At 41.3% G+C, this 15,550-nt stretch overlaps 1 protein-coding gene across 1 annotated transcript in view; it reads right to left on the bottom strand.

The window, feature by feature from the left end:
* asic2 (acid-sensing (proton-gated) ion channel 2) overlaps positions 1–15,550 on the bottom strand; it is a 178,079-nt gene that overhangs the window by 39,008 nt on the left and 123,521 nt on the right. The gene's annotated exons all lie outside the window — the stretch shown is intronic.

Genomic DNA, 15,550 nt, shown 5'->3' with positions numbered 1-15,550 from the left:
TGTCAGAGATGAACAAATCACTAGCTTGGGACATGTGCGTTATGTATCCAGGCTATCAGTTTTTCACAGTTGCCTGGCAAATAAGTAGATTCAGTATGATGTTGACATAGCGGTCACCGGCAATCCTTTTCTTTTCTTTTTTTTTTTTTTTTTAAAACGTCACTTTACCAGGAGTCTATTCCCTGAGTTAAAAAAAAAAAACAATTTCTTTCTCTTACACAATGAAATGTACTGAACAGCAAAAGCTGAAACCATCTTAAAATGAATAAATGCCAGCAAAGGTTTTACGTGGGAATTTCAGATTTTTAACTATACAGGTAGGATTAAAACGCATTAAAAAATATAAGCTGTAGCTTTGATGGGGAAAAGGAAGAAAGAGAGGAAGTAAAGAAAATGAAATTTAAAAAATATTATGAGTTTGCGGACTCCTAGCCATAAGTATGGTATTTGCTTTTTCAACACATTCCATATTTAGTGCCAATTTGCTCTTATAATCACCTTCAGTCTTTTGAGAAGATGTTCCACTAGATCTTGATGTGTGCTTGTGGAGATTTGTGCTCATCTAGAGTGCTCATTGTGCTCATTACTGATTTAGGTGAGAAGGCCAGGGTTGCTGTCAGCATTCCAATTCATCCCAAAAGTGTTTAATAGGGTTGAGGTCAGAGCTCTATAGCAGGCCACTCAAGATCTTTCCTCTACAAGCAATATAAACCAGGTCGAGGCTGGCTTGTTGCACATGTGCATTGTCATGCTAGAACAGGGATGGGTCTCCTGGTTCAAATGGAAAATTTCATGCTACCACATCCAAAGACATCCTATACAATTGTGTGAGTCCAAGATTGTGATCTTTTTGGTGTGCCTCCAATATTGTAATTTGGGGAAGAATCACATATTGATGGAAATTCATGGGTTTCAATACTTTTGGGAATACAGTTGTCAGGAATCCCCCTGCCACGCCCCCTTCGGAGGCTGTCATACCCCGGGATTCCCCGACGCACCTCGCTCTTGCTCTCGGGCATGCCCCACCCGCACGAGGCTCCGCCCCAGGACCTCCAGGAAAGCTCGGCTCCGCCCCAGGACCTCCCGGAAAGCTCGGCTCCGCCCCAGGACCTCCCGGAAAGCTCGGCTCCGCCCCAGGACCTTCCGGAAAGCTCCGCCCAGCTCCAGGTCCCTCCAGAGAGCTCCGCCCAGCTCCAGGTTCCGCCCGAGAGCTCCGCCCAGCTCCAGGTTCCGCCCGAGAGCTCCGCCCAGCTCCAGGTTCCGGCCGAGAGCTCCGCCCAGCTCCAGGCTCCGCCCGAAGAGAGCTCTGTTCCGCTCCAGGTCTCCGAAGAGAGCTCTGTTCCGCTCCAAGTCTCCGAAGAGAGCTCTGTTCTGCTCCAGGTCTCCAAAGAGAGCTCCGTTCCGTCCCAGGTCCTCCGTCAGAGCTCCTCTCTGTCCCTGAGCGACCCAGTGGGCTCCTCTCTGTTCCTGAGCCACCCAGTGGGTTCCTCTCTGTCCCTGAGCGACCCCGCGAGCTCCTCTCCGCTCCAGGGTCCCGAGGAGGGCTCCACTGCTGCCCAAGACCTCCGTGAGCGCTCCACTCCGCTCGAAGGCCTCCAAGAAGGCTCGCCCCACAGTCCTGCAGAAGGCGAAGTGACTCCTCTGAGTCCCTCTCCAGACGACGCCACGTCCCCGAGCTCTGCTCCCGGCAACGTCTCGCTCCCGAGCTCTTCCTACGGCGACGTCGGTCCTCCCGGTCCCTCTGACGGCGACGTCAGGCCTTCAGATTCCTCAGAGGAGGATATGGCACTCCAGGGGTCCTCCAAGGGCATCGCTCGGCCTCCTGACTCCGCCGAGGACGTCCTCCAACCTCCAGTCGGGATCGTGAGCACCCTCCAGTTCTGGTTCCCCGCCGTGGAGGTCGTGCCGCCTCCGAACACCACCGGGAACTTCACTCCGTCTCCGGCCTCCATCCTGGGGGTCCACCAGCCGGTAAGCCTCGCGGACTGCTCACCCCCGCCTCTGGCGGTCTGTCCCTTCCAGGTCCCCATGGGTGAGAAGGCTCCGGTCCTCGCCGAGGACGTCGTCCAGGTCTCCGTGGTGGACAGGGTTCCGTTCCCGGCCTTCCTGGATGTTGTCGGTCCGCCCCAGGTCTCCGTGGTGGACGTCCTCCCCCATCCGGTCTCCGCTGAAGGCATCACTCCGCCTCCGGTCTCCGTTGAGGAGGTTTCTCCGCCTCCGGTCTCCACTGAGGGCGTTGCTCCACCTCCAGGCTCCCCTGAGTGCCTCGTGCAGCTCCTGGTCCCCGTGGGAGTCGTCTCTCTGCCTTCAGTCGACGCCAAAGGCTGTGCTCCGTTCCTGGCCGCCGCGTCGGGCTGTGTTCCGGTTCTGGGTCCTGCGGTGTCCGTGGTCGACTTCCGGCTGTCCACGGGGGTGGTCCCTCGGCTTCGGGTCCTTCCCGGCTTTCCCCGGCTCCAGGGCGGTTCCAGCCGGGTCCCTTCCGGCCCTGGACGAGCAGGAAGGCCCTCCTCCGAGTGCCCCGGCCCTCCGGGCGTTCTGTGGGTTGGGGGCGTCCGGTGCCAACCCTTCGGAGGGGGGTGGTGTCAGGAATCCCCCTGCCACGCCCCCTTCGGAGGCTGTCATACCCCGGGATTCCCCAACGCACCTCGCTCTTGCTCTCGGGCGTGCCCCGCCCGCACGAGGCTCATTGCAATCGGGCTCATCCCGATCACCTGGGACTAATTTCATGCACCCATCACACCACCTATAAAAGCCTCACACTCACATACGCTTGGGGTCCATTATTGTATGTTCGTGCGTGCATGTTCGTTTGTGTCTGTGCAGGTTCACGGTGATGCTTCTCTCCGCGTATGCTTCTCCCGCTACGCTCCGTCTCTTCCTGGATTCCGCACTCTCTCCACGGTAGCGTGCATCATCCCCAGTGCACCTCGGACTACCGACGCTTCCCCGTCGCTGCCTCCGCGCCGCACTTCCTTCCTCCTGCACCGTGGATATTATTTACGGACTGCCGTTTGCCGGTTTATCCCGCGCTGCGGGTGCTTTATGTTGGCTCTGCCTTTTTTGGTTTAATAAAACGCGATTTGCTTTCACTTTGGCTTCCGCCTTCGTTCACGCCTGACAACAGTAAAGATGGACTATTACTACAGTAACAAATATATTTTATAAATATTTTAATATTGTAATTATTCTTTATTTTTTTATTACCGTATTTTTCGGACTATAAGCCGCTACATTTTTCCTACGTTTTGAACCTCGCAGCTTAAACAACGAAGCGGTTTATTTATGAATTTTTCCTGGGTTTTTCCCGTTTTCACAAACTTCAAGCCAAAAAACTGAACCCCATAACATTAGACCAATGAAATTTCCGAACGGAAACGAAAAAACGCACCTCACCTGTGTTCTGAGCTGCACGGCATCGGGAGAATTATTATTTTTTTTTTTACGCACAACGATACCAAAAGATAAACTCCCGAAAGAAATTGTTGTGAAAGGAAGGAGGAAGACAGTGAACAATGACTTTCTTGGTCGGCTACTGTTTAGATACAAGCCGTTGTAGCGCGTTGAGTTTGGGTGAAGGGAGAGCTCGCTAACTCCAGTTACAACAGAAATCATATAAGCACAGACAGGTTTCCAAAACTCGTGCTTTTTTATTTTTCTTGGCAACAGCGTTATGGGTTAGTCAAAGAAACTTCAGAAAATAATAAAGACATATTCCTCGTATTGCACACATGCAGTAATATCGGAAGAATGCAGTTCCAGGCTATTCCCAAAATACCGCTATGCTCCTAAAGGAAGCACAACATTTTTCACCCGTTACACCGTGTGTAACGTGTCTTTCGTTTAAGCCTGTGTAAAGTTCATTAGTTTCAGTGTAGACAATGTAAGCTTATAGACAGGTGCGACTTATTTATGTTCAAAATAAAAATATTTTTTAAAATTCAGTGCGGCTTATATATGGGTGCGCTTTATAGTCCGGAAATTACGGTATTTCTATTTCTTTTCTTGACCAAAATAGAAAGTGCCATTGGAAAGTGTCATTGGCTCTGCACACTGTACAATGACAATATAGTTAAATCTTCTATAACGTCATTTGAATTTAGGGTTTAAATGAATATTCATTTCATTTCATCTTCTCCCGCTTATCCATACTTCGGGTCGCGGGGGCAGCAGTCTAAGCAGATTCCCCAGACACTTCTCCTTGTCCAGGGATCGGGCTGTCAAGGCCCCCGCCTTCGACTGCTGCCCAATCCTCTCAGCACCAGTCCCTTACGGTCCCTCCTGCAGGTGGTGAGCCCACGGGAAGGCGGCCCCACGTCGCTCCGATGTCACGGTCCTTGATTTATTTTTCTCTTAAGGTTCCCCTGGAGCATAGAGGGTTAAGGGCCTTGCTCAAGGGCCCAAGAGTGGCAGCTTGGCGATACTGGGGCTTGAACCCCAGACCTTCCGATCGATAACCCAGCGCCTTAACCGCTGGAGCCACCACTCCATTAAATAAATATATACATTTGAAATAGAAAGCGGAAAAAAAGACACACACAAAAAAGGATTTCCAGGTTTCCAAGCTCAATGTTTAGATTCAGCTTTTTTGTAAACAGTAAATCTTTATAACTTACAGAACCTCTTTGACCTCTATACGCTTAAAATAACGCTTAGCTATTTTTACAACTCAGCAGCTTAGTTTACATTTAGTTTATTAAGGCAGGTTGTCAGATCAATATGACCTATGCTGGGTGAGACGAATGGAAACAGGCATGTTGGAAGATTGATTTTCTGGGATTTTCCATTGCACTTGTCAAGACAGCTTAGCAACCAGAAAGAAATGTTAAAGATACATGAATCCATGGATTTTAAGGATTTATTTTTAACATTATTATTATTATTACTGGAAAGTTTTGGAAATTGAATTTCAGTCATCATAATGTAAATAAGCTGCTCAAAAGCATTATAGTCCTTTTTCCCCCTAAAATAATAATTAAAAAAATATTTAACTATGTTATTTTAAGCCTAGTGTGTTTAGCTAATCATGAACAAATTGTATGTCTAGGTAATTGCTTAATAGCCACACTATCAACCAAATCACTATATGGGTGAGAGCAAAGGCCTAAGAGATTTTATCCTCAAGCCTCCTAAAATAAACCATTCGGGATAGGTTCACAATTTGATTAAGGAGCTCATCTGGAGGAGACCTTATTAATCATTTCCAGATGATGATGGGTCTGTACATCATGTCCACTTTAGAGTTTACCCAAAAAAGAGAAGAAGTCTGGTTTTAATCAGCATTGACAGCTTTTTGTTGAAGACAGTCTGATCCACTTACATTTGATTCTACTTTATAGTCATCTAATCAGTATTCTGGGATGGTGGAAGTTAATTTTAACTAAAAAGTCACAGCTTCACAGTCACAAATTTACTGAAGAAGGTTACCTAATAATCCATGATTCTGTTTGTCCTCTTCTCTGTTTTAAGCTACACATGGTCCTGGGATGCCTGTGATCTCTGGAATAGTCTTCCTGACAGTGTTCGGGGTTCAGATACACTCTCCCAGTTTAAGTGTAGATTAAAAACATATCTTTTTAGCAAAGCCTACACATAACACACATCACACACATCACATCACAACCTTGTGCTCCAGAATATATGATTACATGCACATTATCAACTTGTGCTGTTAATATCATGAACAGCAGCTACGCTAATTCCTCTCCACTGCTTCTCTTTCTCTCCCCATCCCGAGGCATCCTGAGGTTTGGCCAGCTCCAGTCACGTCCCACCTCGTGAAGATTATGGACCTATGGATGATCATGGAGAAGTAGATGCCGAGTGTTTAAAGGCCCTGGCATGGAGAAGCTGATGCTGGATCTATGATGATCACAAATTGTTTTGTATTGTTGAAAGATTTATGAGCAAACTCTTGATGTCACCCATATGAGGATGGGTTCCCCTTTGAGTCTGGTTCCTCTCAAGGTTTCTTCCTCATATCATCTAAGGGAGTTTTTCCTTGCCACTGTCGCCACGGCTGCTCATCAGGGACAAACGCACACCATTCACCTTCACTGTTGTTTTCTGTAAAGCTGCTTTGAGACAATGTCTGTTGTGAAAAGCGCTATACAAATAAACTTGACTTGACTTGACTTGATCCTGCCCCTTGCATTTTCCGAAACCTACGTTACATTTCTTATATTCACACAACTGAGCAGCCATGGGCTTAAGGGCCTTGGTCAGGGGCCAAGTGTGGCAGCTTGGCATGGCTGGGATTTGAACTTATGACCTTCAGATCCAAAGTCCAATGCCTTTACCATTTAGTTAGCGCCTCCCACTAGAACACCACTAACTGCTGCTGAGGATGATCCACATGGATTAGAACACTTGGCATTGATGGTTTTGCCACTGTGTCCATCAATTAACAACTTTTTGAATGGAAGTTGGAAGTGACATTTGGAGTCACCCCTGATGTGTTTCTTTTTAAACCTGGTTTCTTCTAGTGTTTCTTCCTCATACCATCTTCTTCTTCTTCTTCTTCTTCTTCTTCTTCTTCTTCTTCTTCTTCTTCTTCTTCTTCCAGCTGCTCCCATTAGGGGTCACCACAGTGGATCATATACTCATATACAAATCATATACTGTCTCCATAATACTCTGTCATCTACATGTGCCTCTTTTAAATTAACTACATGCACGTCTTCCACGTCAACACATACCCTCCTCCTTGGTCTTTTTCTTTTCCTCCTTCCTGGCACATCCATACTCAGCGTTCTTTTACCTATATACACCATGTCTCTCAAACCATCTCAATCGTGCCTCCCTCACCTTGTCCCCAACATCAATACATGCACTCTCTCTCAGTCGTCTCCCTCTAATTCACTCATTCCTAATCCTGTCTATCATCGTCACTCCAAATGAAAATCTCAAATAATAATACAAATAAATTAAACTGAATAAAGTTAAGATGCTGGACTTCTGATCAGACGATTGAAAGTTCAAATACCATCAATCTGCCACTGCTGGGCCCTTGAGCAAGGCCCTTAATCCTCAACTGCTCAGTTGTATGAATGAGATAAATGTAAGTTGCTCATGTATATGGGAATCCTACAAATTCTATAAATGTCATAACGATTAAATCATGAGCTTCTTTTTTCAAATAAAAAAATATATACAAATACACTCTAACAGCCCGGATCCCATGTCCCCTTGTCTCTATAATCATAAGTGTAAGAGTAGAGTGATGCTTTACATGTGAATGAGACTCTGTTTGCACCGATTTTACAGAGCTCTGCTATAGATCATTGATAGCATATTGTAAAAATTAACTGTAGAGACCTTACTGAGATCTGCACATTACTCACACTCCCTCTCACACACACACATACACACACAACCTCTAATGGCTTAGAAAGTAAAAGAAAGAAAATATTGTAATATTATACATGATGGTTATGATGGTTTATAATATGTTTATAATGGTTTTTTATATATATATATATATATATATATATATATATATATATATATATATATATATATATATATATATATATATATATATACACACACATATATATATATATATATATATATATATATATATATATATATATATATATATATATATATATATATATATATATATATATATATATGTCTCTACGACTATGATACGCTCAATGTCCCTGTCTCTATCTTTCTCTCTTTATGTCTCTGACAATCTCCATGTTTCTCTTCATGTCCCTGTCTTATTTGGATTTACTAGGAGGACAGCAACAGCAGGAAAACAATTTTTTGTAATGATTTATACTTATTTAAAGCTTGAAATACAGACACAGCTGTCTGCTGAACTAAAGAACTTGACAGGAGGCACCAATTTAAAAATAGATTTACTTTTATTACTTGTAAATTAAGGAAACGTGGTTAAAAGTTGAATCAAACCATGTGTCAAGTGCACAGGCTGCCTGCTTTGGAGTTGTTTTTTTTTCAGATCTTAGCATTCACTCTGGCACTTAACATATTACTGCAGGCACATTCTTACTGCTTTTCTAAAAATCTGGAGAAAGGAGAAAGCTAGTCCACCAACATTGAGCAGAGTGCATTAAAAATGGTAGCAGGATAATACACAGGGCAACACATATCTGTCGTAAACAGTGATGCTTTAAAAGGCCATGTCAGCACTGAGAGAAATATTGATTAAGGAATCTACTGGAAAAATGCAGGAGAACTTGTAAGAGCCTGTTTTTTCTAACTGAATGATATCAAATCAGCTGGCGAATTTTACTTTCGACTTGAAAAACATGACATACTGTACAACTGGAAAGCTGTTTTTTTTTTTTTTGGAGTTCTCTGTATATTATTTCTTCCCCACAAAGAAACATGTGATTTAGTGGTAACTGGTGAGATTCTTCATGGCATGCCCTAGCTCCCAGAAAGACGGAACAGCCTGACATTTCCAGAGTTGACAAGGACTGCCGCAGGGAAAATAATGAAAAATCACCTGGGTTTAATAGTCTGTCAGTCGGGTTTTATAAATGTTTGCAGAGATTTTATGACGTACGACTAAAGTTCATGGACCAGGAGACTCTTCTTTTTTGAACTGTCAGTGTTCATGCTATTACAACCAACCAGGAGGCCTCAAAACACAGTGTAAAACTCTGGTGCACAACATTTCTAGTGCAATTCAAATGTTTTCTTAGGCAAAAATATACTGACATTGAGGACCGTATAGGATCCCGAAGCTAATTTTGTAATTAAATATCAAAAGGGGAGAAGTCAACTATTCCTGTACTTGAGTAAAAGTATGAATTCCTTGCTTAAATAATGAAGTGAAAAAAGTACACCTTATTTCTACTTAAAAAAAAGGACAAGATACAAGATAAGTGCAGATCACTGAGAATTATATGTGAATAATGAATGTAGTTCGGTGTTCCATTCTCTTGCACATCAAATCTTTATAAGAAGAACGTTTTCTATAGTTACAGACATACAACAAGAGAAACCCTACGTCACACACTGCTGAACTACAGTATAGGGTTACACTTTTGGTCCACAGCTTCTTATTTAATGCAATTTAAACCGATCAGGCATAACATTATGATCACCTGCCTAATATTGTGTTGGTCCCCTTTTTGTTGCCAAAACAGTCCTAACCAATCGAACATTAACAGCATTAAGTTCTTCAGCTATTTGAGCTACAGGAGCTTGTCTGTAGGAACAGGACCACGTGCATCAACAAGCCTCAGCCGCCCATGACCCTGTCACCGGTTCACCACTGTTTCTTTCTTGGACCATTTTTGATAGATACTGACCACTGCAACCTGGGAAACACCCCACAAGAGCTGCAGTTTTGGAGACGCTCTGACCCAGTCGTCTAGACGTCACAATTTGGCCATTTTTAAACTTTCTCAAATCCTTACACTTGCCCATTTTTCCTGCTTATAACACGTTAACTTTGAGGTAAAAATGTTCATTGCTGCCCAACAGGTGCCATGATAAAGAGATAATCAGTTAGTCACTTCACCGCTAATAATTTTATTACATCATAATGTTACGCTCTGATTATTCTGTATCCTATAAAAAAAAAAATCTCAACACAACATATGGTATACTGCATGCTCAAAATGAATGACTATGTTTTTATGTCACATTATGTGGAAATTGTAATGTTTTTTAAAAACTTTTCCAAAACCATTCTAAAAGTCAACAGACAGAATGGAAGAATGGACATTGTCCCAAAGCAGCTGTTAAGTAATGAATTGATTTCTTATAGAAATTTTAGCATCAGAAATGTGCCCCTATAAGTTTTTTTCCCTAATGAGCCACTGACCACTGGGGCAAGAAAACACCATGAAATGGTATGAAACCTTGAGTGGAACCAGGCTCAAAAGGTACCCTATCCTCATCTGGGTGATGGTGAATACTATTAAGTACAGTTCCATCCAGAGATTATCAACCCTTCACTGATGGATACTTGGATGCAACATTACAGTCAAAAACCCACTTTATGGTTATTGAGTTGAGATCATTAGGCAGTTCATCCTCAGCAGCAGCAAGTGGTTTCAATTGAAGTCCATCTGGAAGCAGGACATCTGGATAATTCTGGCAGGTCCAAAAAGAATGGGACAGGATCTTTTAATAGAAATACCTGGTGTGACTTCAAAGGTGAACCTTCTACATCTCTGCTTTAAAGGGTGAGCATGACAGCTTTAATACCCTGGTCTCAGCTTACAGTTTTTCTAGGGTTTCAGGGATTTCAGTCTCCATGTTCATGGCTCATTTGTAGACTTGACAAACTGACAACTGTTAAAAGTGCTTTTCAGGTAATTTCCTCCATTCCCAGAGTAACAGATTCGCTTCAGAGGTGTAAAACCGCTCTCCCTCAACTACTGTATTATCTCTTAGCCTATTCCTGGAATATATACTGTAGATAATGCCTTAAGCTGGGAAAAGGGATGACAGCAATGATTCATCTTGATTCCTAAAGAGGTGTCCGGATATAGGTTTGTATACTACAGGGATGACAGTTTTATATGAATTTGTGTAAACATCTATACATAACACAGAGTTATGAGGAAAGTCTGATACCAGATGGAGGAATTACATTTCATTCTTTGAGGATACATTTCTATCCTTTACAAACCTCCTCTGCCCAGGGTGGATTTGTTGTCAGGGCCTGTCAGGCTTGTTCTCTTCAAATCCCATGATATAGAACATGATCTTGGTGTAATCGTTTCTGTTTAAATTGCTTGCATAATCATTGGGGTTATCAAAGCAAAGATATACTACCGAAGACATATAGAGAAGCGTTCGAGTCAATTAATGAGAGTGGAAAGCATCCAACTGTGAATCTTCAATGCAATTCATTGCCAAAGGTCTCTATCTTTCTCTTACAACTGTGAATAATGAATTAAAATATGATAATAAATCAGACTGTAGCAATAACTGTGCAGTCATATTAAATTATTTTATGACTTTCCCCACTTCATTTTACTAATTAGACAAAAAACGATTTCTTGTGTCCTGTTGTGTTTTGACAGCTGACATGTCAAAGACACCAGAGAGGTTATAAAGAGGCAGAACCTTTCACTAATTACCTTGCAAACCCCAATAAAACTCAATTTATTAAATTGTATTTATTGCTCACAAGTCAGTGTAATCGAGTCTTATTTTGAAAGCAATAATCTGAGTAAAACTCAGTATCTCAGAATCTAAAAACATGGTGCCATGACCCGGATATTACGTTTTTCTAGCAATAAAAATATGTTAGTCCCGTAAATACAGACACGGGCAACAGCAAATCAGAGAAACTTCTAAACATCTGGTAAGGTAAAGCATTAGGGCCTGTGGAATGGGCAGGTTGGACATTTAGAAAGGCTCCATCAATGCTGAACAATATATACACATTTTAGTGCAACAAATGCTTCCATTAAGAAAACGTCTTTTTTAAAGAAGGCCTTGCATATTTAAGCAAGACAACACTAACTGCATACTGCATCTTTTACAATAACATGACTTTGTCTGCAGTTTAGACCTTTTAACATTTAAAAACATTTGGCAGATCATGAAATGAAAAAAAACAAAACAAAGGACAGCCAGAACTGTTGAGCAGTTAGAATCCTGTATCAGAGACATGTCTCATCAGGGCATTAGGGACAAGATTTCTCTCCCAAAACTCCAGAAACTGGTCTCCTCAGTTCCCAGATGTATACGGACAGAATACATGATGCTACACAGTGGTAATCATGACCCTGTTTTAACTTTTTTCCAAACGCTTTGCAACCTTTTATATATACAGTACAGACCAAAAGTTTGGACACACCTGCTCATTCAAAGAGTTTTCTTTATTTTCATGACTATAAATATTGTAGATTCACACTGAAGGCATCAAAACTATGAATTAACACATGTGGAATTATATATGGAATTATATACATAACAAAAAAGTGTGCAACAACTGAAAAATGTCATATTGTAGGTTCTTCAAAGTAGCCACCTTTTGCTTTGATTACTGCTTTGCACACTCTTGGCATTCTCTTGATGCCTACTTTGAAGAACCTACAATATGACATATTTTCAGTTCACTTTTTTGTTATGTATATAATTCCATATATAATTCCACATGTGTTAATTCATAGTTTTGATGCCTTCAGTGTGAATCTACAATATTTATAGTCATGAAAATAAAGAAAACTCTTTGAATGAGCAGGTGTGTCCAAACTTTTGGTCTGTACTGTATATATATATATATATATATATATATATATATATATATATATATATATATATATATATATATATATATATATATATATATATATATATATAGTATATTTTCTCATTTTAAACATTTAGTTTCATTGTAAATAAAATATGGATTTATACGTTTTACAAATCATTGAATTCTTTTTTATTTACAGTATATTTCGGACAATGTTTCAACTTTTTCGGAATTGGGGTTGTAGCTCATGTTAGTATACTATGTCAGGTTGTGATACACTCCGTCATGTCTGTCTGACGTTGCGAACAAAAACACAGAATCTCATCTAAAGGACATTCTGCACTAAAGTTCCAAATTAGATGAACTGAATTTCTTTTTTTCAACTATTCGAGCACACTTCTTATTTGAACGGTTGCTTTGGCAGAAAGATAAATTGGATTTGACCTAATTTGAATTAGTCAAGATCCAAACTGCTAATTAATCTGCACAAGGCAAGTTGTTTTTATTGCTTGTTGCCTCCTGGCAATGAAGCTTTCACTCAGTAATTTTTATCTCTAGTTCAAAGTGATAATGCATTCCGAAATCACTTACAACTTCTATTTTGGCACATTAATTTGGCATGCTAACAAGAACACCTACACAGCATAATAAGCACCTTAAATCCCTTTGCAATCATTAAAACCTGAGAATCAATTATTCAGTATCTTCGTCTGTACCCTGTAAAAATTAATTTGGGCAGATGGTATTTATATTTGGGTTGGTTTATAGCGAGTTCCACCTAATTGAGCAAGATCAGTTGCTCTGAAAATGTTCAAGGTTTAACTACTCAGGGGCTCCCATGTGGTGGAATAAAAAGGCATTTGCCTTATTATCACGAGATTGAAGTTGATGAAATTTGATGATGCCCCAGGCCTCAGTGGCCAGGAACACAGTGTCCATGCACATTAGCATTCAGCTTTAATTTGATGATGGGTAAGCAAAGTCAAATAATCAGGTAACGAAGCGTTGTCTGCTCTTTAGGTCAAAGAGGGATATTTACTGCTTACACTAACCTAGGTCAAAGATGGGTATTTAATTAGCTATGCAAATGTGTTCCAGTTGTATGGGTTATAAACCTTTAAAACTGAAAGGTCCATGGCCAGAATAAAGCACAATTTCCAAGTTACATCCAACACAATTTAATGTTTTTTGTCCCCTGATTAACAACACCTGATTTGACTCACAAGTTGTGCAGTTGTGATGGAATGCAGGCATCACTAATTACCAGGACTGTGTTTCAAAACCTTGATCTAAAAGGGAAATAACACTAAGGGTGTTTCACATACTGGGTGTGTTTTCTGTGGTCCAAATCCAAGTGCAATTGCTCAGCAATAGTGGTTTGGTTTTAGATTCACTTGATTCGTTCAAACTTTGGTGCATTGCGCATACCACAAATGCCCATTGAAAACTCAACGCCCCTCATAGTTTTTTTGATGGTTAAGGTAGTAGTACAGGAGAAATGTTCCAATTACCCTATCGTAACTTGAAAATATCGTAAGTCAAGATAAGGCCTAGCCTACCCAGGAATATCAAGGAATGGTGATCAATATTGTTGGTAATAATTTAAGAAATGACAGTACGTAATTTAGCAAAACAGAGCAATATACAATACCGTAATGTGTAAACATAAATGTGGTAGCGGCCGCTTGGATGAGTCAAGTGCCAGTTACTGTAGGGAGGGGAGGGTGGAGCTGAACGAAACGAGCCGAAGAGACTAATTACACTGCACAACGAAGTTTTTGCTTCTTGAACACTGTTGGGTGTTTCCTTATAGATTTGTGGCTGCTGATGATGAAAATCACATCAAAACCTGCCCATCACATACAGTTTCATTGCAATCTTTAGTTTTGTCTTGTTTTTTTCTTATATTTGTGTCCAAACATGGAGCTAGCTTGACACTCTCTCAGCAGTGAAAGTAGCATGCATACACAGATGCTGCTCATTAGATTAATATAGACCTTATATTGTGTACGTATAGTTTCGAAATATAGCATCTTGGCTCAGTAGCAATGTAACGTAATTTAGTTGTTATACGTTTTACAGGACAATCTGTTTTGGTCGATACGTCTCATCAATGTCGTAAGCGATGCATTCTGCTATATTTGTGGTGAATATACGCTTGTTTATCTGAGACTCTCAATGACTGCTCTTGTAAAGAAAGAATATCATCTAGACTTTGGCTGTAAAATTGGTGATCAAGACAAGGAATGGGTGCCCGACATTTGTCATGCTGTCAGTCTTAGAGTTTGGCTCGGAGGCAGTCGAAAGACAATGCAGTTTGCTGTGCCGATGAGTTTGCAAAAACAAAAAGACCATGTGATGGACTGTTACTTCTGTTTGACTAATGTGTCTGGTTGCTGTGCCAAAAACAAGAACTCAATTGAATACCTTAATCTGCCTTTAGCAATGAGATCCGTGCCACAAGCCGACAGTCTTCCAATCCCGAAACCACCAGAGGAATCAACCTTGTACAAACCAGATGAAAAAACTGCAATGCAGGGAACTGGCAGTGACATTGATCCGGATTTTAAACGGAGCTCCTCAGGCTATCCACAATCGGAATTAAACAATCTGGCCAAAGATCTGGGTCTGTCAAAAGCAAAAACCGAATTGCTGGGTTCGAGACTGCAGTTTGCTGTCACCAGGTAAGGAAATGTCTGTTTTTCGAAGTCGCCAAGATGATATAACCAAATTCTTTGCAAAGTTGACAGTCTCTGTTTCTGTGTTGGCTTTCACAATTTTCTTGCCGATTACAGAACCCCACATTCCATCTCAAAGCATACTAACAATGAAGTGCAACATGTCACTCAAAACTCATTACCTCCACTCACACTTGGAGTTTTTCGCTGCAAATCTCGGTTCTGTCAGTGACAAACACGGTATAAGGACATTGCAAAAATGGAAAAATAGGACAATTGGAATTCATCAATGCTTGCTGACTACTGTTGTACACTGCAACATGATGCACCAGACATTGAATACAAACAAAAATTAGGAGCAAAACACTTTTAATTATGTTGAATTTAATAGCGTGTTAGAAACATAAACACGATAAAAGCCGTAATACGTTATTACCGGTGAACAGTTAACTGTCTATTTCTCAGAGTTCCTTCGTAATGCAACAAAACCAAAACTATATTTGTGCATACCCACCAGGTACCTGTCACAATCAGCGAAAACATTTCAGGAAGCGAAACTTTTCAAAATAAATTGCTCTCATGTCAACTTCATGCAAAAGGTCTATGATGGCTGATTTTAAACCCCGATTGTTCTTCAACAAGAGCCATTATCCTCTGTCACTTCACCACTGGT

Source organism: Silurus aristotelis (genome assembly GCF_946808225.1).
Source record: "Silurus aristotelis genome assembly, chromosome: 17".
Taxonomy (NCBI): domain Eukaryota; kingdom Metazoa; phylum Chordata; class Actinopteri; order Siluriformes; family Siluridae; genus Silurus; species Silurus aristotelis.
This window is presented reverse-complemented; position numbering and strand designations above follow the sequence as displayed.